Source organism: Scyliorhinus torazame, chromosome 2 (assembly GCF_047496885.1).
Source record: "Scyliorhinus torazame isolate Kashiwa2021f chromosome 2, sScyTor2.1, whole genome shotgun sequence".
NCBI lineage: Eukaryota > Metazoa > Chordata > Chondrichthyes > Carcharhiniformes > Scyliorhinidae > Scyliorhinus > Scyliorhinus torazame.
This window is the reverse complement of record NC_092708.1, coordinates 113,701,240-113,722,415: the sequence shown is the minus strand read 5'-3', so window position 1 is coordinate 113,722,415 and position 21,176 is coordinate 113,701,240. Positions and strand designations below refer to the sequence as shown.

General features: G+C 47.4%; 1 protein-coding gene across 5 annotated transcripts in view; it reads right to left on the bottom strand.

Annotated features, from left to right (window-relative positions):
• The window catches only part of tlk1a (tousled-like kinase 1a), a 279,213-nt gene that overhangs the window by 56,927 nt on the left and 201,110 nt on the right, over positions 1-21,176 (bottom strand). The window lies entirely within an intron of this gene.

Here is a 21,176-nt window from a genome sequence, read left to right as displayed (position 1 = left end):
ATAATGAATTGGTCCAACAGCAGCATTCCCTTGCAAGATGAAGCGTATTAAGCACCGACTTCTAGTTAGGCAAATCAAACTGAATCCCCAAAATACACAAGTCTATGAAGTCCATGAATGCCCTCAGAAGGAGTAAGGTGGGCCAAAAGTAGCTTCCAAGCATTATTAAGAGCTATTGTTATCTACTATTATGTCAACATTTTATTACATGATTATAAAATGAGGATGGAAGAGAAAAGCCATTCAATCAATCCAAGCTCATCTTCCGAGAAATAACCTATAGTCCATTGCAGGGTTTTCAACCAGGGGGTTCACAAGATATTTCAAAAAAGGCTTACTTGAACTAAAGCTGGTGTTCGATATAAATGAACAGACCCAGAATGGTGCTGCCACTTAGTGGTTCCGTAATGAGCTGCAGCTATAAAGATCTCAGAGCATAGCTTTCAGCATCTGATTTATTCACAAATCTCAAGGGTTCCTCGTTCTGAACTACAGTGGTAAATAACTGATTCCTGAAATAACTTTCAGTTGGTGGCCAAGGTAATTGGTAAGCAGGAGAAGCAGATTAAACTGTTGCTCAAGTTTCATCCTTTATTTTGCTGGTCCTTATGCCACACCTGATACTTTCCACCTATATTGAAAAACATCTGCAATAGGTGATAGTGATTTACAGTTATTGATGATGAAAACCTCTCTCTCTTACAACTATCCAATCTCCCAAACATAAAGAAAAGTGAACAAGAGTCTGCAATCCTGTTGGCCCCTTAGATGCGATATTAAATGCAATGTCCTAAGGACAGCTCCGTACTAAGAAAGGGGACATTGTTGAGTGTGAATAAACAAGAATTTAAACTCCTTTGATCTTATGTACTGTGATAATCAGACACCAACAGGCTCATTTCAGCCAGGCATGTGGAGTTAGGGCAGAATGGATCAGGGACAACTGTGGGATTAATAATTCTAGGAAATCAATAACAAGAAATAAATGCAGGATCCAGATTTGTATTCCAAACTCTATCCCTGACAAACTCTACTGACCTGACTGCACAGGGTTTAGGTGCACGTTGTCAGAACAAAGGATTCTCGAAACTCAAATGTATTCTAAGAGCTCTACAGAGAATATCAGGGCTGTTTCCCCAACACAAGAGCATTGGGAGGGTTCTTGTTGGTTCAGTCTCCAGGCAATATCTCTAGCTCAAACTCTGGTCATGACCCCAATTTAGGTCATAGAATCAGTGAATGGGGTCACGAGCTCCCTCTCCTCCGAGACTGTGCACTGCACCAGCACAGAGAACCAGGCAGCATCCAGCCCTGCCTATGTCTCAGTCTCTCTGCTGGCCAGAGGCTCCTACCTGTGGTCATTTCACTCAGTCTTCTGCCATTGAGGAATATTGAGAGCTTGGCTGAAAACTCAGTAGCCAATGACTGTTGCGTGTTATGCTCTATGCCGGTTCAGAAGCTTTCCATGTGCTCTGGCCCCGACCATAAATACCGCGGCAATGCCTCCGCTGCCGAGTGGTGCTCCATCTGAGGCTAACATTTTCACCATGGCACTGTGGTAAGTTTCAGTCGCACTGCTGAGGTCAATACCTTTAAAATTTTTTTTAAATAAATATTTTTTATTCTCCTTTTTCACATTTTCATCATATTTATAACAAATAATTAACAATAACAACAAATACAATGGCAACCCCCTACCCAGCAATCCCCTCATCCCGCCCACCCTCAAACAGCACCCAACATTTTGAATACAAAACACCAATGAAAAAGAATCATTAATTTATAACATTCCAACCCCGCCACAATTGTTCAATGACATCCAATTTGTGAAAATGCATGAAGAACAAGGCCCATGAGTTGTAGAACCGTTCCATCCTCCCTCTCAACTCGAACTTTACTTTCTCGAGTGTTAGGAACTCCAGCAGGATCTCCCGCCACGCCGAGGCACAGGGCGGAGAAGCCGACCTCCACCCCAACAGAATCCACCTTCGGGCAATCAGCGAGGTGAAGGCTAAGACACCTGCCTCCGCACCCGCTTCCAATCCCGGCCGATCTGACACCCCGAATATGGCTTCTAGAGACCCAATTCTAGTCTCACATGCACAACCCTTAAGATTACCCTAAAGACCTCCCTCCAATGCGCCTCCAGTTTTGGGCAGGACCAAAACATATGAATGTGATTTGGGGCCCCCCACACCATTCACAAACAACCTTCACCCCCTCAAAAAGTCAGCTCATCCTCGCCTTTGAGGTGCGGTCTATACATCACCTTCAGTTGTATCAGCCCTAACCTCACGCACAAAGTTGAAGCATTCATCCTCCGAATCACCTCACACCACAACCCCTCCTCCATGCCCTCCCCCAACTCTTCCTCCCACTTTGCCTTAATCCCATCCAGTGACCTCTCCCAGAATAACCCCATAAATTGCTGACACCACAGCTTTCTCCAATCACGCCGCTGTCAATATCTCTTCCAACAGTGTGGGGGGCCAGTGCAATCTGAAAGCTCTGTACCTCCTTCCTGGCAAAATTTCGGACCTGCATATATCTAAATATCTCCCCTGCCCCAACCCATATTTCTCCCCCAGCTCCTCCAACTTCACAAACTGACCTCCCAGAAACAAATCATTTAATACCCTAACTCCCCTCTCCTCCCATCTCCGAAAATTCCCATCCCATCTCCCACGTTCAAATCTATGATTCCCCCGAATTGGCATTTCCTGGGTCCCGCCCACAACCTAAAGTGCTGGCGCAACTGCCTCCAGATCCTGAGCGCCGCCACTACCACCGGATTCCATAAGACCTAGGAGCAGAATTAGGCCACTTGGCCCATCGAGTCTGCTCCGCCATTCAATCATGGCTGATATGTTCTCATCCCCATTCTCCTGCCTTCTCCCCATAATCCCTGATCCCCTTATTAATCAAGAACCTATCTATCTCTGTCTTAAAGACACTCAGTGAATTGGCCTCCACAGCCTTCTGCGGCAAAGAGTTCCACAGATTCACCACCCTCTGGCTGAAGAAATTCCTCCTCATCTCTGTTTTAAAGGATTGTCCCTCAATCTGAGATGGTGTCCTCTGTTTCTAGTTTTTCCTACAAGTGGAAACATCCTCTCCACGTCCACTCTATCCAGGCCTCGCAGTATCCTGTAAGTTTCATTGATATTCTCCCTCATCCTTCTAAACTCCAATGACTACAGACCCAGAGTCCTCAATCGTTCCTCATACGACAAGTTCTTCATTCCAAGGATCATTCTTGTGAACCTCCTCTGGACCCTTTCCAAGGCCAGCACATCCTTCCTTAGATACAGGGCCCAAAACTGCTCACAATACTCCAAATGGGGTCTGACCTGAGCCTTATACAGCCTCAGAAGTACATCCCTGGTCTTGTATTCTAGCCCTCTTGACATGAATGCTAACATTGCATTTGCCTTCTTAACTGCTGACTGAACCCGCACATTAACCTTAAGAGAATCGTGAACAAGGACTCCCAAGTCCCTTTGTGCTTCTGATTTTCTAAGCATTTCCCCATTTAGAAAATAGTCTATGCCTAAATTCCTCCTTTCTGCAATATAACTGCAAAATAACATTGTTTAACGAACATGGTAAACTAACCAAATAACACGAAGTAATACTCCCCCCCCCCCCCCCCCCCCGCCCCCTCTCCCCCTCCAAAAACCCGAACAATTTCCCCCCCCCCCGCCCCCCGGGTTGCTGCTGCTGGCCATCTATCTTCCCCCTAACGTTCCGCTAGGTAGTCGAGGAACGGTTGCCACCGTCTGGTGAACCCTTGAGCCGATCCTCTCAGCGCAAACTTCATCTGCTCTAGTTTTATGAACCCCGCCATATCGTTTATCCAGGCCTCCAGTCCGGGGGGTTTCGCTTCCTTCCACATGAGTAAAATCCTATGCCGGGCTACTAGGGGCGCAAAGGCCACGACATCGGCCTCTTTCGCCTCCTGCACTCCCAGCTCATCCGCTACTCCAAATATAGCTAACCCCCAGCCTGGCTTGACCCGGACCTTCACCACCTTCGAGATCACTCCCGTCACTCCCCTCCAATACCCCTCCAGTGCCGGACACAACCAAAACATGTGTGTGGGGTTCGCCGGGCTTCCCCCGCACCTCCCACACTTGTCCTCCACTCTGAAGAACCTGCTCAACCTTGCTTCCGTTATGTGTGCTCTATGCAGCACCTTAAATTGGATCAGGCTAAGCCTGGCACACGAGGAAGAGGAATTTACCCTGCTTAGGGCATCAGCCCACAAACCCTCCTCAATCTCCTCCCCGAGCTCTTCTTCCCATTTTCCCTTCAGTTCGCCCACCAGCTCCTCCCCCTCTTCTCTCATCTCCCGGTATATCTCTGACACTTGGCCCTCCCCGACCCACACCCCCGAAAGCACCCTGTCCTGGATCCCTTGTGTCAGGAGCAGCGGAAATTCCCTCACCAGTTGTTTCGTGAACGCTCTCACCTGCATATATCTAAAGACATTTCCCCGGGGCAGCTCATACTTTTCCTCCAGCGCTCCCAAGCTCACAAACGTCCCGTCTATAAATAAATCTCCCACTCTCCTGATTCCTATCCGATGCCAGCTCTGGAATCCTCCGTCCAGCCTCCCTGGGGCAAACCTATGGTTGTTCCTGATCGTGGACCACACCAAGGCTCCCAGCACACCCCTCTGTCGCCTCCATTGCCCCCAGATACTTAATGTTGCCGCCACCACTGGGTTCGTGGTAAATTTTTTTTGGGAGAGCGGTAGTGGCGCCGTCACCAGCGCTTTTAAACTCGTCCCTTTGCAGGACTTCATCTCCAACCTTTTCCACGCCGCTCCCTCTCCCTCTATCATCCATTTACGAATCATCGCCACGTTGGCGGCCCAGTAGTAGTCGCCCAAATTCGGCAACGCCAGTCCCCCTCTGTCTCTGCTACGTTGTCGAAACCCCCTCCTTACCCTCGGGGCCTTCCCTGCCCACACGAAGCTCGTGATGCTCCCATCTATTTTTTTTAAAGAAGGCCTTAGTGATCAGTATAGGGAGACATTGGAATACAAATAGGAACCTCGGGAGGACCATCATCTTAATTGCCTGCACTCTACCCGCCAGTGACAGTGGCTGCATGTCCCACCTCTTGAAGTCCTCTTCCATTTGTTCCACCAGTCGTGTCAGATTAAGTCTGTGCAAAGTTCCCCAGCTCCTGGCTATCTGAATCCCCAGGTATCGAAAGTTTCTTTCCACTCTCCTTAGTGGTAGGCCATCTATCCCTCTACTCTGGTCCCCAGGGTGTATCACAAAAAGCTCACTCTTTCCCATGTTAAGCCTATATCCCGAGAAATCTCCAAACTCCCTCAATATCTGCATGACCTCTGTCATCCCCCCCACTGGGTCCGTCACATACAGCAGTAGGTCATCCGCGTAGAGTGACACTCAGTGTTCCTCTCCCCCTCCATTCACCCCTCTCCATTTTCTGGAGTCTCTCAGCGCTATGGCCAGTGGTTCAATTGCCAGCGCGAACAGTAATGGGGACAACGGGCATCCCTGTCTTGTTCCCGTGTAGTCGAAAATACTCCGACCTTTGACCACACTTGCCGTTGGGGCCCCATAGAGGAGTTTAACCCATCTGACAAACCCGTCCCCGAACCCGAACCTCCTCAGCACCTCCCATAGATACTCCCACTCCACCCTATCAAATGCCTTCTCTGCATCCATTGCCGCCACTATCTCTGCCTCCCCCTCTGCTGGGGGCATCAATATCACCCCTAATAGCCGTCGCACGTTGACATTTAGTTGTCTCCCCTTTACGAACCCTGTCTGGTCTTCGTGCACCACCCCCGGGACACAATCCTCTATCCTCGTTGCCAGCACCTTTGCTAGCAACTTTGTGTCCACATTTAGCAGTGAGATAGGCCTATAGGACCCGCATTGCAGCGGATCTTTATCCCGCTTCAAGATTAGCGATATCGTCGCCTCCGACATTGTCGGGGGTAGGGTCCCCCCTTCTCTGGCCTCGTTAAAGGTCCTTACCAGCAGCGGGGCCAACAAGTCCACATATTTTCTATAAAATTCCACCGGGAACCCATCTGGTCCCGGGGCCTTCCCTGCCTGCATGTTCCCCAGCTCCTTGGTAACCTCGTCCACCCCAATCGGCGCCCCCAGGCCTTCCACCTCCTGCTCCTCCACCCTCGGGAACCTTAATTGGTCCATAAACTGCCGCATCCCCTCTTTTCCCTCCGGGGGTTGGGACCTATATAGTCTCTCGTAGAAGGTCTTAAACACCTCGTTTATCTTCCCTGCTCTCTGCACCGTGGCTCCCACTTCATCCCTAATTCCCCCTATCTCCCTCGCCGCTATCCTCTTTCGCAGCTGATGGGCCAACAGGCGACTCGCCTTTTCCCCATATTCATATCTCATCCCCTGTGCCTTCCTCCACTGTGCCTCCGCCCTCCTTGTGGTCAACAGGTCGAACTCTGTCTGGAGTCGTCGCCTCTCCCTGTATAATCCTTCATCCGGGGCCTCCGCATATTTTTTATCTACCCTCAAAATCTCCCCCAGTAGTCTTTCCCTTTCCTTGGCCTCTATTTTCCCCTTGTGGGCCCTGATGGAGATCAGCTCTCCTCTGACCACCGCCTTTAGTGCTTCCCATACTACTCCCACTCGGACCTCCCCATCGTCATTGGCCTCCAGGTACCTCTCGATACATCCCCGCACCCTTCCGCAGACTCCCTCATCCGCCAGTAATCCCACATCCAGTCACCAGAGTGAACGCTGCTCCCTCTCCTCTCCTAATTCCAGGTCTACCCAGTGTGGAGCATGATCTGAAACAGCTATAGCTGAGTACTCAGTTCCTTCCACCCGCGAGATCAGTGACGTTCCAAAAACAAAGAAATCTATCCGGGAGTACACCTTGTGAACATGGGAGAAGAAGGAGAACTCCTTGGCCATCGGCCTAACAAATCGCCACGGATCCACTCCCCCCCCCCCCCCCCCCATTGGTCCATAAACCCCCTAAGCACGTTGGCCGCTGCCGGCCTTTTTCCGGTCCTAGATCTAGATCTATCTAACCCACGGTGTTGAAGACCCCCCCCCCCATTATCAGGTTTCCTACCTCCAGGTCCGGGATACGTCCCAGCATCCGCTTCATAAATCCCGCATCATCCCAATTCGGGGCATATACGTTAACCAACACGACCTCCATTCCCTCCAGCCTGCCACTCACCATCACATATCTGCCTCCACTATCTGCTACATTGTTCCTAGCCTCGAATGTCACCCGTTTCCCCACCAGTATGGCCACCCCTCTGTTCTTTGCATCCAGCCCTGAGTGGAACACCTGTCCCACCCAGCCTTTCCTTAACCTAACTTGGTCCGCCACCTTCAGGTGCGTTTCCTGAAGCATGGCCACTTCTGCCCTCAGTCCTTTCAAGTGCGCGAACACTCGTGCCCTCTTAATCGGCCCATTTAGGCCTCTCACGTTCCACGTGATCAGCCGAACTGGGGGGCTGCCTGCCCCCCTCCCCTGTCGACTAGCCATCACCCTCTCTGGGCCAGTCCCATGTCCCGGTTCCGCGCACCCACCCATTCCCCAGACGGCGCATTCCCGTCCCGACCACCTTTTCTTTTACCAGTTCCTCTTCGATCTCTGCAGCAGCAACCCAGTTAACCCCCCCCCCCCCCCCGCTAGAGCCCCATCTAGCATGCTTACTCCCCCCATATTGCTTCCGAAAGTCAGCTGACTTCAACTGACCCCGGCTTCTCCCGCTCTCTCCTTGACCCCTCCCGTGTGGGGAACTCCCATCTACCTTGCGCCTATCTTCCCGCCATCAGCTTTCTGGCGCGGGAACAAGAACAATAAGCCCAGTGTTCTCTAGAGCCGTCCCGCCCCTCATGGCACAGCTCCCTCTGCCGCCCCACTCCCATTCCCCATCCCCCACCTACGTCTCTTCTCCCCCCCCGCCGGCACCCACATTTCTCAGTGTCCCCCCCTCCCCAATTTACCTCTCTATATACATCAGCATTGTCGTTTCCCCTCCAACATCAGTCCCTCAGTTCTGATCCAGTTTCTTATTTTTAATGAAGGTCCATGCTTATTCCGCCGTTTCGAAGTAGTGATGCCTCTCCTGGTGCGTGACCCACAGTCGCGCCGGCTGCAACATCCCGAACTCCACCTTCTTCTTGTGTAGCACCTCCTTGGCTCGATTAAAACTCGCCCTCCTTCTCGCCACCTCCGCACTCCAATCCTGGTACACCCGTACCACTGTATTCTCCCATCTACTACTCCGTACCTTTTTGGCCCATCTCAGAACCACTTCTCTGTCATTGAAGCGATGAAATCGCACGATCGTCGCCCGAGGTGGTTCTCCCGCCTTTGGTCTCCTCGCAGGGACCCAATGGGCCCCTTCCACTTCCAAGGGGCCCGAGGGGGCCTCAGCTCCCATTAGCGAGCGTAGCATCGTGCTCACGTAAGCCCCGCCGTCTGCTCCTTCCACTCCCTCGGGGAGACCCAGGATCCGAAGGTTCTTTCTCCGTGATCTGTTTTCTAGGACTTCAATCCTTTCAATGCACTTTTTGTGGAGCGCCTCGTGCGTCTGCATTTTGACCGCCAGGCCCAGGATCTCGTCCTCGTTGTCCGTCACCTTCTGCTCCACCACGCGGAGCTCCATCTCCTGGGTCCTTTGTGTCTCCTTAAGCCCCTCAATTGCTTGTAGCATCGGGGCCAGCACATCTTTCTTAAGCAGCTCCACACACCGTCTCAAAAATTCGTCTTGGTCCGGCCCCCATGTCGCCTGGGCTCCCGATGCGCCATGTACTTTCAAATATTCTGTCCTCTTCACACTTGGTCCTTTATCCAAGCACTGGCATTCTGTTATTTCTACTTACTCCCTCTGTCAACAATTATTTTTGATTGACTTTATCTGCAAGAGAATGGAGTTACAAAAATCCTGTGATCTCCGTACCCGTAATAAGGGATCCAATTCCAGAAGATAGAAATTAAAATTCTATGTAGTAAGTTAGCTGATTTCGAACAGGGACGCTATCACCCTGATATGACAGAACATTTAACTACAGCCACTTCAAGATCCCCCCCCCCCCCCCCTTCAAGCTGCTTTTCGGATCCTTCCTGTCCAAGGTCCATGAGCCGGAAAGGTTCAGATGAAGTTATGGACTGATGAGCACATACAACAATAACATTTTCATAAGTAACTTGTCAGATTTTCATACATTTACATGTTGATCTATAATCGGCAAACTTCAATTAATAACTTTAATAATTATGATGTGGAGATGCCACATAATAATTATTTGCAGAATGTAACTCTGCTACCATCAAGGATTGAGTGGTAAAACAGAATTGCATTAGAAAATAATTTGCTACTCTAAAGGCTGTTCTCCAAAGTCACTCTATTTCTCTTTTAGCCATAAGATGAGGACACTGCCTTTAGCATGGTGGGTGGGATTACACATGGGCTGATGGCAGCTGCCTAGTTTCTGTCAATGTTTAATTCCAGTGCCATTTGCCTGGGTTCATCCACCACCAGCTACAACATTGAAATAGATAGCACATTGTAGAGGATTTAGCAAGAGGCTCACCTTGTGGCTGATTATTCCTGTTACTTAGCACAGTTTTCTTTAACCTCGTTTACCATCCATGAGAAGAGGTCCCTTTTTCACTGAAATCTTAACTTTGTCAGGGGGGCTCCCTCAAGGGAAAAAGGAGTCACTTTGCAGAGATGTCAGAAACAGGAGGCAATATTAGAGAGGAACAGCAAAGTGCACAGAGTACTGGGAGAGATAGATAGCAGTATAGTAGGAAATTGTAAGTTGGATTCAGAATAAGGGGAAAAGTAATAAAACTTAGATCATGGTTATTGTTCATGTATGTGAATGCAGAATGTGGTAAATAGGACTGGTAAGTTACAGGCATAGATTACCATGTGGAAACATCATATGGTAGCAAAAGCAGAGACCTGGGGCAAAGATGGGCAGGACTGGGTATTAAATATTCCTGGATGCAAAGTGTTTGGGGAAAGATAGGAAAAAGTGTTATAACCTGCCTGATTACTATTGGCTGGGGACTATTGGCAGGCCCACAATCCTTAGTGCGTATGATCTCCCCCAATGAGGAGGGCAGAGTCACCTGCATAAATAGAGCTGGCCAGTGTGGAACCAGCTAGAGGAGAGAGCAGTGGTGGAGTACTGCTGTTGTATTTATGCAATTTTAAATAAAGTTATTTCTTCCGATTCTGCAAACTCGTGCTGGATTCATCGTGGCCCTCACAAAACTGGCGACGAGGGTTAAAGTGGATAGCTGCCTCCGCTGCTGAAGCCACCTCCCTGGATCTTCGTTGGATACAGGTTGGAAGTTTTTTTCTGTTGCACCATACCTCTTTATGAACGTTTGGATGTCTTTGATGCTGTGCTGGAAAGTTGGAACCAGTACACACAAGGGATGCGTTACTACTTCCGGGCGAATAACGTCACCAAAAATGAACGGCAGGTGGTCATTTTGCTCACCGCCTGTGGTCCGCATACGTTTGGGGTGATAGGAGCATTACGTACCCTGCTGCGCCCAACAGCAAGACGTTTGATGAACTTGTGACCTTGGTGGGGCAACATTTTAACCCAACCCCGTCCATGATAGTCCAGCATTACCGCTTTAATACCGCAGAGGACCCCAGGAGAATCCCTTGCTTAGTTTCTATCAAGGCTACGCAGGGTTGCGGAGTACTGTGACTATGGTGAGACTTTGTCAAAAATGTTACGCGACCGCTTGCCTTGCGGTATAAACAATGCGGCCACCCAAAGGAAGTTGTTCGCCGAGCCGACATTGACTTTTCAACAGGCCATTCAGATAGCGTTGTCCTGAGAGAGCACAGAACGGGGAGTGCAGGAGCTACAGGGAATGGAGGTGCACGCCTTGGGGAGCAACCCCTTCCGTCCAAAAACGTCTTCCCGCACCCCTGCCATGCCTTGGGCGGGGCGGCATCCGGATCGGCGCCAGTGGCCGCCGGACATTCCTCCCCGAAGGGAGTCTTCGCCAGAACCGATGGATGAGGAACCATATCAGTGTCGGACTTGTGGCCGCCGACCCCGTCGTGGACGCCTGTCCTGGGGGCTGAAACTGGGGCCAGCCCAGGGGCCGCACCTTCCATTTGGATGAACCTGCGGCGACTACTCCAGAGGATGTGGAGACGGAGGACGACTGCCTGCAGCTGCATTGTGTGGCAGCTCTCCATGTGGCCCCCATTAAGGCGACGGTACGGGTCAATGGTCACCCACTTGAGATGGAGTTAGACACTGGCGCAGCGGTCTCAGTGATTGCCCAGAGGACATTCAACCACATCAAGATGGGTATACAGACCCTTCCATTAACCGCTACAAAGACCAGGTTGGCCACCTATAAGGGGGAACCATTGGATATTGCTGGAACAACGATGACCCCTGTTGCTTATGGATGCGAGGACGGGCGGTCCTGCTTATCGTGGTGCGTGGCCACGGGCACAGCCTTTTGGGTCGGGACTGGTTGCGACAGCACATTCTTCAAACAGGTACTGGAGAGTTGGGGGAGGTAGTAGGACAGTACCCAGATGTACCATCTGGAAAGACACTGCTTGATTAGGGATAGTCAGCACGGATTTGTGAGGGGTAGGTCTTGCCTTACAAGTCTTATTGAATTCTTTGAGGAGGTGACCAAGCATGTGGATGAAGGTAAAGCAGTGGATGTAGTGTACATGGATTTTAGTAAGGCATTTGAGAAGGTTCCCCATGGTAGGCTTCTGCAGAAAGTAAGGAGGCATGGGATAGTGGGAAATTTGGCCAGTTGGATAATGAACTGTCTAACCGATAGAAGTCAGAGAGTGGTGGTGGATGGCAAATATTCAGCCTGGATCCCAGTTACCAGTGGCGTACCGCAGGGATCAGTTCTGGGTCCTCTGCTGTTTGTGATTTTCATTAATGACTTGGATGAGGGAGTTGAAGGGTGGGTCAGTAAATTTGCAGACGATACGAAGATTGGTGGAGTTGTGGCTGCAAAGAGACATAGATAGGATGCAGAGCTGGGCTGAGAAGTGGCAGATGGAGTTTAACCCTGAAAAGTGTGAGGTTGTCCATTTTGGAAGGACAAATATGAATGCGGAATACAGGGTTAACGGTAGAGTTCTTGGCAATGTGGAGGAGCAGAGAGATCTTGGGGTCTATGTTCATACATCTTTGAAAGTTGCCACTCAAGTGGATAGAGCTGTGAAGAAGGCCTATGGTGTGCTAGCGTTCATTAACAGAGAGTAGTGGGGGCATGGAATGCACTGCCTGTGGAAGTAGTTGAGTCGGAAACATTAGGGACCTTCAAGCAGCTATTGGATAGGTACATGGATTACGGTAAAATGATATAGTGTAGATTTATTTGTTCTTAAGGGCAGCACGGTAGCATTGCGGATAGCACAATTGCTTCACAGCTCCAGGGTCCCAGGTTCGATTCCGGCTTGGGTCACTGTCTGTGCGGAGTCTGCACATCCTCCCGTGTCTGCGTGGGTTTCCTCCGGGTGCTCCGGTTTCCTCCCACAGTCCAAAGATGTGCAGGTTAGGTGGATTGGCCATGATAAATTGCCCCTTAGTGTTCAAAATTGCCCTCAGTGTTGGGTAGAGGTGTTGACTTTGGGTAGGGTGCAGACTCACTGGGCCGAATGGCCTCCTTCTGCACTGTAAATTCAGTGATAATCTATGATTAATCTAGGACAAAGGTTCGGCACAACATAGTGGGCCAAAGGGCCTGTTCTGTGCTGTATTTTTCTATGTTCTGTGTTCTATTCCAGCCCGGTTTGGGGAAGATAAAAGGGGCTGTAGCCCATATTTAGGTTGAACCAGGAGCCACGCTGCGCTATTTCTGGCCGCGCCCGGTGCCTTACGCCTTGCTTGAGAAGGTAGAAGAGGAGCTCACTCGTTTGGAGTCCTTGGGTATTATCAGGCCCGTCCGTTTCGCTGACTGGGCAACGCCAATTGTACCGGTAATGAAGCCGATGCCACGGTTCGCTTGTGCGGCGACTATAAACTTCCCGGCTCGACCGATATCCAATGCCCCGCATAGAAGGTCTCTACACAAAGCTTGCAGATGGGACTCTCGTTCACAAAATTAGATATGAGTCACGCCTCCCTACAGTTGGAGCTGGACCCTGCCTCCCAGCCATTTGCAACTATTAATACACACAGGGGCCTGGATGAATGTACACTGTTGCCCTTTGGAGTATCCTCTGCCTGCACCATCTTTCAACACGTCATGGAGGGCATCTTGAGAGGTTCACCACGTGTCGCTGTTTATTTAAACAACGTTTTGATTTCAGGGACGTCAGAGCAGGAACATTTGGAAAATTTGAGGGCTGTCCTTGGACGCTTCTCAGAGGCTGGGGTCCGTTTATGTCGCACAAAGTGCATCTTTCAGGCGAAGGAAGTGGTCTACCTGGGTTACAAGTGAGGAGTTTGTGAGATTCATGAAGATGAATGGCATACGCTATAGCCGCACTGCTCCATACCATCCGGCTTCCAATGGGTTGGTGGAGCGCGTAGTGCAGACGTTCAACGGGGCCGAAAGAAACAGTCTTCCGGGTCAATGGACACTAGATTGGCTCATTTTTTGTTTTCGTACAGGACCATTCCATATGCGGTGACTGCGGTAGCTCCCGCGGAACTCTTAATGGGCCGGACACTTCGCAGCCGCCTTAGCATGGTTTTCCCGGACATTGGCGCAAAAGTATGCCGCACTCAAGAACGGTAGGGTCATGGCCTTTCTCGGCATCAGCCCATTCGGCAGTTTGCGCCTGGTGACCCGGTGTCCGTTCGAAATTTTGCTGGTGGTGCCCAGTGGGTCCTTGGAGTTATCTTTCGACAACCGGGCCCAATCTCTTACCAGGTGCAAGCCCAGGGTCATCTCCAGCGCAATCATTTAGACCATGTCGAGTCCAGAAGGCTGCCTCTTCCGAAGATTCCCTGCCCCCCGGAGCCAATTTCTGCAGCCGCAGAGACCAGGCACAGTGGAGGTTCATCCTCACTATCTTCCGCTACAGCTGCAATCAAAGCCTGTGCAGGTCATTGCAGAATCGCGTGGAGATAGGGACGCCGAGGTGACGGAGGCGTTGGACTCCGACTCAGAAATGGAGACACAGGACACCTCCGAGGAGGGGTCCTCGGTCCCACAGCCCGTGGACATACAACCATTACGGCAGAAGCGCCGTTCTCCTTCGTGTTACACGATGCCCGATCCAGCGCCTCGTGCAATGGTGTCAGGCCTGTGGCAAAACGAGTCCGACGCCCTCCTTCGCCAGGGTGTTTGGTGGATTTCTCTGACTTTTGGGGGGGGGGGGGGGGGGGGGGGGGGGAGGGGGGAAAAAAGAGGGGTTATAACCTGCCTGATTACTATTGGCTGGGGACTATTGGCAGTCCCACAATCCTTAGTGAGTATGAGCTTCTCCAATGAGGAAGGCGGAGAAATCATTAGCAGAGTCACCTGCATAAATAGAGCTGGCCAGTGTGGAACCAGCTAGAGAGGAGAGAGCGGTGGTGGAGTACTGCTTCTGTTGTATATATGTAATTGTAAATAAAGTTATTTCTTTCGATTCTACAAACTCGTGCTGGATTCTTCGTGGCCCTCACAAAAGGAAAAAAATTGTGAGGGGTTGTGGTATTGATTGAGAACATTGCAATGCTGTAGAGAGACTATCCCAGAGGGGTAACGGACATGATCTATTTGATTAGAGGGGAGGAACAAAAAAGGTGCAATTACAGTATTCTATGAGGCAAATGCTGTGAAATCATGCTTTATATCGAAACACATTTTTTGAATCTAATGGTTAAAAACCCCTAACTGAATTATTAAACAAAGATTAAAACCACATTCCATTGACATGAGCTCACAGCCAAGGATGGCTACACTTTTTGCATCACCATATCCTCCACATTCCAATACCATTTAGATGGAGTCTACCTGTCTGCAAAACCCACCAACGACAACAACCTCAGGGCAACGTGAATGAACCACATCCCCTATTCCACTACGTCCAGATACTCATCTGGTTACTCAATTGGGTGGTGACAAGCCATTGAATATACAACAGGACCTTGGCTGAGGGAGGGAGGGGGGGGGGCAGACACGATCTAATCAAGTTAGAATCGAAACATGACCTTAGTTGGATCCCTGGCCAGTTGAGGAGACATCATGTGACAACATAACCTTCTGTGCATTTTAAGCTTCTCGCTGCAGAACAGGATAAGCAGCCGAGAAGCTGAAGCCCGAGTGGGTTCCTTCCTCTTTCTCTCTCCCCCCCACTTACAAACCTTTAAACCCTGTCTGCTGATTATATTGCACCAGATGCCACAGACAAGAGCTTTCTGGAAGAAGTCAGTCCAAGACAACAGTTTCTAGAAGAAAGATAAATCATCTGTCCAACGTTGGAAGTATGAAAACCACCTTGTGAAGGCAACTGGACAACTGTAGCCAGAAAATTCACCAACCCCTACAAACTATACTCTTAAATCGCTAAATCTATCCTTCTCCAGTCTCTAATCTATTGTGTGCGCGCAAAGGTTGGACAGAATATTATTTTACTTGAACCGGGTTACGTAAAACAAAAGTGATCCTCCTTTTGTTAATACTCAAGTAGGTATGTTATGATCACAAGTGTATAAATAGTTAAACACTCATGGATCTGGCAAATAGATCAGTTCTAACAAAGAACCGGTTACTGTTAAATGAGGAAAGAGAAAGAGGAGAGTCACCCTCACCTGATCATAACACAAATTTGTAAAGAAATTACAAAGAGGTGTTATTTTTTGAGTGCGTGCAAGAATTACAGAGCTGTTATAATGTGGGACATTAATTATCCATATATGGAATGGGATAGTAGTAATGGACAGGGCAGAGGACAATTGATCCTGCAATATGTTTAAGAAGATTGTCTAAAGCAGAATGTTTCCAGTCCAATGAGAAAGGTGGTATTTCTACGCCTGGTTCTTGGGAATGAGCACAGAAAGAAGTCTTACAACACCAGGTTAAAGTCCAACAGGTTTGTTTCGAATCACTAGCTTTCGGAGCACTGCTCTGCCATCTTTAAAGATTTGTACATATGGACACAAAGGTCTCTCCCTGATCAACTACACTTTTCAAAAACCATGCCTAATAATAATATTTGGAAACAATCTTTGTATTCTCAATATGCTGTTACTTCACAAATTTAGTCACAAGAACTCCCTCAGCACAAAGTGAAGTAATTTCTGTAAATCATTTTACAAAGCATATCTCAAAGAAAGCTGGTTAATTGAGCCAGCTTGTTGACTAGAACCAGCTAATCTTTATTAGTGTCACAAGTCGGCTTACATTGACACTGCAAGTTACGGTGAAAATCCCTAGTCGCCACACACCGGCGCCTGTTCGAGTACACGGAGGGAGAGTTCAGAATGTCCAATTCACCTAACAAGCACGTCTTGTGGGAGGAAACCGGAGCACCCGGAGAAAACCCACGCAGACAAGAGGAGAATGTGCAGACCCTGCACAGACAGTGATCCAAGCAGGAATCAAACCCAGGTCCCTCTACTGTGAAGCAACCGTGCTAACCACTGTGCTCCCAGGAGTAGTGAATGCTAAATGTATAGTAATCAAAAAATACACCATATGCATTCTGGTGCATTAAAATGCTGCGTAAAGACATTTCTACCATGTTCAGACATGAATGGTTGTTCACTATCGTTCCTCCATTTATCTCGGTGGCTAAAACCATGCTCAAGATATACACCATAAATTCTCTTTATCTGGGCTTCCAAGTCCGAAGTGGATTACTTTTTATTTGTGCACTCTGACTGCAAAATAAAGCAGTTTAAAGAACCACATCTGGCCTTGTTTTTCTGAAGCAGTATGAAGTTTCTTAACCCTTTCCCTTCATGTCCTCTTTCTGCTTCCTTGACTGACTACCTAATTTCCCTTCTTAGTCCTCTTGCTAGCTGAAATTGTCAATCGTGTCCACTTGCCTGGTTCTATACCCATTCCCTTTCAAAACTGCAGAATCATCCAATACTCACCCTTAAGTGTTCTATCCTTGCAAACAACCACTTCATCTTTCACCTCCCCCAAGTTCTTGAGCACAGATTTTGGAGGCACAACCTGTTCATCTTTCCTGCAATTCTGTTTGAATCTCTCCAATCAGGTTTCTCATCCATCATCCATGCCACAGCACTGAAATTGCCATAATCAAAGCCACAAAATGACATTTTGGAACTAAAAAAGATAAATCTGAAGGAATACAGCTGCATATTAAGTTTGCAAAGTTAGGAAGCGCAAAATTATATATAGCTGGGAACTGGAAGTCGCAGTGACTGACGAATTAATAGACACATCTGTGGCAGATGGAGTTCAATGTGGCGAAATGAGATGTCATCTTCTTTGGATCAAAAAAAGACAATAAGAATATTTTCTTAATGGTGAAAGATGAGGAATTGTGGTGGAGCAAAGGAATTTAGGTGACAATGTACCGTACAATAAATCAGACACAGTAGATAGATACAAAAATTATCATAAAAACAAATGTGTTGGGCTTTTATCTCAAATAGGTTGGAAGTCAAACATGAGTAAGGTATGCCTCAGTTGCAAAGAACCTTTGTTAGACCCAAACTGGAAAACGACTTCATCTTTGGGTACCATATCACACATACAGGCCTTGGAAGGGGTACAGTACACATTCATCAGAATGACACCAGGACCTTACATTTTGACAGGTTGCATAAGGATGGCTTGTATCCCCTTGAAGTTATATAAGGTTGCGGGGTGATATTACAGTTGACAATGTAGAAGCGCAGTCAGAAAGTATATTTTTTTTAGGCAAATGATCGTGAAAATCTGGAACTCACCCTCAAAAAGGTGGTGATATCAAGTCAACAAATTGATAGATTATTGTTAGGCAATGGTATCAAGGAATTAAAAAGCAGGCAAGACAGAGTTGAGGTACCACATGATATAATTAAATGGAACGAGGGGGATGAATAGATTACTCCTGTTTTCATATTCCTCTCGTGTCAACTAAATACCGGTGAAATAATTAATTAGCTTTAAAATTCAACTGTTATTTTGGAAAATTTAACTTTTGGCATAAGTTTACACTTGCTTTCTTTAAACATACTAGAAGTAGTAGGCCCTTACAAGCATGGTCTGATCCGTGGCCACAGGAAACTAAGGTTTCTCAGGAAACTTAACAAAATTCGGCATGTCCACATTGAATCTTACCAATTTTTACGTATGTACCATAGAAAGCATCCTATCAGGCTGCATCACAGTCTGGTATGGCAACTGCTCGGCCCAAGACCACAAGAAACTATAGAGAGTCGTGAACACAGCCCAGTTCATCACACAAACCCGCCTCCCATCCAATGATTCTCTCTACACCTCCCGCTGCCTTGGGAAAGCGGACAGCATAATCAATAACCCCTTCCACCCGCCTTATTCACTCTTCCAACTTCTTCAATCATGCAGGAGATACAAAAGTCTGAGAACACACACTAACAGATTCAAAACTGTTTTTTCTCCACTGATACCAGACTCCTAAACGACCCTCTCATGGACTGATCTGATCTCTTCACACATCTTCTCTACTGAGTAGTACTACACTCCTGTATGCTTCACCCGATGCCCGTGTCTATGTATTTACATGGTGTATTTTATGTTTGCCCTATGTATTTTCTTTCCACGCATGGAATGATCTGTCTGAACTGTACGCAGAACAATACTTTCCACTGTACCTCAGTACACGTGACAATAAACAAATCCAACAATTTCATTTTTGCACCCAACCCCCATATCCCAATTCTCTTACTGAGTCCACAAAACTATCAACTTCTTCCTGCAACATACTCAGTGACTGAGCATACACAGCCCTCTAGAAAGAGAATGCCAATGAATCATAACATGCTGAGCGAAGGTATTTCTCATTTCAGTCATAAATGGCCAACCCCTCATCTTGAGATTATACCCTTCAGCTCTCGGCACTCTAGCCAGGGGATACAGCCTGTTAGCATCTACCCTGTCAAGTTCTCTCAAGAATCAGAGGAATCATTTTAGTGAACCTTTGTTGTATCCCCTCTAAAACAATTATACCTTTCCTTGGTCATGCACTGTAATCTTGGTGTAGTCTCACCAAAAGGCTTCCTTATTGTTGTACTCCAGCATGTTCAAAGCTTTGACAAAGGGTCATCTGGATTCAAAACATTAGCTCTTTTCTCTCCCTACAGATGCTGCCAGACCTGTTGAGATTTTCCAGCATTTTCCCTTTGGTTTCAGATTCCAGCATCCGCAGTGATTTGCTTTTATTTTGTAGAGAAATGGTTTGGGGGAAATTAATGAGATTGAAGGCAGATAACTCTCTAGGGTCTGATAATCCACATCCCAGAGTACTTGAGGAAGTCGCCCTAGTAATAGTAGATCCATTGGTGGTCAATTCTCCAAAATTCTTTGGACACTGGAACGGTTCCTAGATTGGAGGGTAGCTAATATAAGCCCGCTATTCAAAAAGAGAGGTAGAGAGAAAACAGAGAACTATAGACCAGTGAGCCTATGTCGGCAGTAGGGAAGTTGCTAGAGCCCATTATCAAGGATTTCACAACACAGCATTTGGAAAGCAGCAGTATAATCAGATAAAGCCAGCATGGATTTACGCAAGGGAAATCATGTTTGACAAATCTACTGGAATTCTTTGAAGATGTAACTAGTAGATTTGGCCAGGGAGAACCAGTGGATGTGGTTTATTTAGACTTTCAGAAGCCTTTGACATGGTCTCACATAGCAGATTACTATGTAAAGTTAAAGCTCATGGAATTGCGGGTAGTGTCTTGGGATGGATAGAAGCTGGTTAGCAGACATAAATCAGAGTTGGAATAAATGAGTCTTTTTTCCAAATGGCAGACAGTGGCTTGTGGGGTACCGCAGGTTCAATGCTAGGATCCCAGCAATCCACAAGATATATTAATGATTTAGATGAGGGAACTAAATGTAATATCTCCAAATTTGCAGATGACACTGAATCGAGTACTTCTTGGGGAAAATCCACCATTTTTCCCTCAACTAATGTCAGGAAGTTTTAAACAAAATTTAAAAGTTGCATATTTCACAATTTTTCCATATCCTATTTGTTAACCATTTATATTTTCAAAATAACACAACTAAATTTATCCATTTAATTTAGATTCTTTTGTATCTGCATTGAGGATTTTATTTGATGGCTTCAGTCTCTACCAAAAGCCTGGACTATGATATGTTTTTTCTGCCCAGTTCTTAGTTGAAGGGAAAATCCTTTGGGTTACACATGTGCAGCATGAACAGTTTTCCAGGATTCATAAGTTACATTTAAGCTAGCCAAATGATAGATTGGTTCTCCTCCAGCCTTTAACAAGAATAATTCAATTATTCTTGAGCACTGTTCAAAAAGATTAGAAAATTTCAAAAAAGTGCAAGATTTAATTGAGATTGTGGCCGGAATTCTCCAGCCCTTCATTGGGATTCTCTGGTCCTGCCGGCAGGGCACCACCACCTGCAGGCTCCCCAGCGTGTAGGGTGACTACAATGGGAATGCCCATTGACAGCAGCGGGGGGCAGCGAACCCCACGCCGCCTCCCACCACCGGGAAGTCTGAAAATCCCACCCAGTATTTTATTTAAAACTTGCGTCAGCTATAGTGAGAAAAATGTAATAGAATGATTGTTATTGCTTAAGCTGATGTTTGAACTACGCTGTTTCAGAAAACATGATTTTGAGAGTAGACTATTAAGAAATCTTTTAGCAAACAAAAGTTGAATTTAGAAGGGGGAATATCTCACTTGATTATTACCTATGTTTTTCTCGTAGTTAGAAACAATTATTCAAATCACTGATAGTTGAAAAGAGAAAACCCAGACAGATATACAGAATAAGCGTGAGTAGGACCTCAAGAGAGCCAGGTGGTGCTTTTTCTTAATCAAATCGGAGTTCAATAAAAGATATTGTATATTAAAAGCAAACAGTACTAACAATCTCGGAATATCAACTGTTTCTTTGATCGAGTGGCATGGAAGAGTGAGGGAGGAAGGAAGGAAGGAGAGTGAAAGAGTAAGAGTGAAAGTGGAAGTAGAAATGGAAGACAAAGAGGAGGAAGGAGAAAGAAAAAGGACCAAGTGGCATCTGCC